The sequence below is a fragment of the Tupaia chinensis genome, unplaced genomic scaffold (assembly GCF_000334495.1).
Source record: "Tupaia chinensis unplaced genomic scaffold, TupChi_1.0 Scaffold000333_1, whole genome shotgun sequence".
NCBI lineage: Eukaryota > Metazoa > Chordata > Mammalia > Scandentia > Tupaiidae > Tupaia > Tupaia belangeri.
In genome coordinates this window covers 1195656-1197346 of record NW_006159827.1, presented here as the reverse complement: position 1 = coordinate 1197346, position 1691 = coordinate 1195656, and the positions used below count along the sequence as shown (strand labels likewise).

At 47.3% G+C, this 1691-nt stretch overlaps 1 protein-coding gene across 1 annotated transcript in view; it reads left to right on the top strand.

Moving 5' to 3' along the window:
* IRAK2 (interleukin 1 receptor associated kinase 2) overlaps positions 1–1691 on the top strand; it is an 81242-nt gene that overhangs the window by 62014 nt on the left and 17537 nt on the right.

Below are 1691 nucleotides of genomic sequence, written 5' to 3'. Positions count from 1 at the left end.
GGGGCGTTGAAGCCCAGTGACGCGTGCTGCTGGCGTCGCCTCGGCCGTCTGCAGAGAGCTGCCTGCACAGGGCTCCCTCTTCCCTGACGTTCCCGTCACAGCGCCTGCTCTCCATGATGGCTTTGTGCCCAAGCCTTTTTAGTTTAGTAATCTCCTCCATGAGTGAGAGAGAGTAAAGGACACATGCAGAGAGAGAAAGAGAGAGAGAGAGAGAGAGAGAGAGAAGCCCCTCTCTCCCGCAGGGTCTTTACACTGTGATCCACCCCCAGCAGCCAGCCCGGATCACAGGCGTGCGCCTGCCTGGTATGGACAGGGAGATGCCAGGACACGCACACGGGACCCACCCTTGTGGGTCCGGCCCTGCTCACCACTGGCACTGCCCATGAGTTAATATTTTTTAGAGAGATTATTTTTTTTTTTTTTGCTATTGGGTACGTGAGCTCCCAGGAGAGACAGATAGAAAGTGAGAAATCACCTCCCAGGGAGGATGGCCATACTGCAACCCCTTCTCCTCCATTCTCCTCTTGGGATTTTGGGCACACACGCACGTACACCTGGCACGAGTCTCAGGCCATGGAGTCCGGGACTTGAACTGCAGTCATCCAAGTGGGAGTCCAGCTCTTCAGCCACTACGCCACCTGTTGGCCCGCTGCCTTTCTTTTCTTTTCTTTTAAAAAAAAGAATAGTTTAATTTCATTTGTTGTTATTTTTAAGTTTTACCAGGGAGAGACAGAGAAAGGGAAGGTGGGAAAGCAAGCCACCAGGTCCAAGACTCGAACTGTGTTGGCCATGTGGGAGTCCATTACCTTAACCACCACACCGCCTGCCAGCCCCTGCCCGTGGTTTATTTTTTTTTTTTTGAGAGTTTTTTTGCTATAGGGCGTGTGCGCTCACCAGAAAGACAGAAAGTGAGAAATCACCCCCCTGGGGGATGGCCATGCCACAATCCCTTCTCCTCCATTCTCTTAGGATCTTGGGCACGCACACACATGCACCCAATGTGAGTTTAAGCCACCGGGTCTGGAACTCGAATCACGGTTGACTACATGGGAGTCCAGCGACATAGCCATTATGTCAACTACTGGTCCCATCTGCCCGTGTATTTTTAAATGAAACCATCTTTTAGAAATACTGTGAGTGTGGGGACCAGCAGGTGGCATGGTGGTTAACGTGAGTCCCAGGTCTGGTGGCTTGCTTCCTCACTTTCCCTAACTTTCACTAACCCTAACTCTAACCCCTCTCTTTCTGGTCAAATTAAAATAAATGAATCAATAAATGCAATTAAATAATTATTAAAAAAATACTGTGTGGAGGGCACCAGTCACTGTTGTCATCCTTAACGTGGCTGGATCCCTCTTGGCCAACTGCGCGGTTCGAGTCTCAGACCCAGTGGCCTGTGTGTGTGTGTTCCAAATCTTGAAGAGAGAACGGATGGTCAGGAATTGAAACATCATCCTTCTGCTGCCATGGGATGATTTCTCATCTTCCCTCTGTCTCTCTGGTGAGTGCATTTACTCTGTAGCAAATTTAAAACAGAAAAAGAAATATTTGTGCGTGTGTGTGTATGATATATTGTTATATGGAAAACTTAACTGTACCCTTCCCACATACACATGAAGTTTTTTTTAAAACTTATTTATTTAACTTTTATTATTATTATTATTATCTTAAGAGTTTTTTTTTTTTTTTTT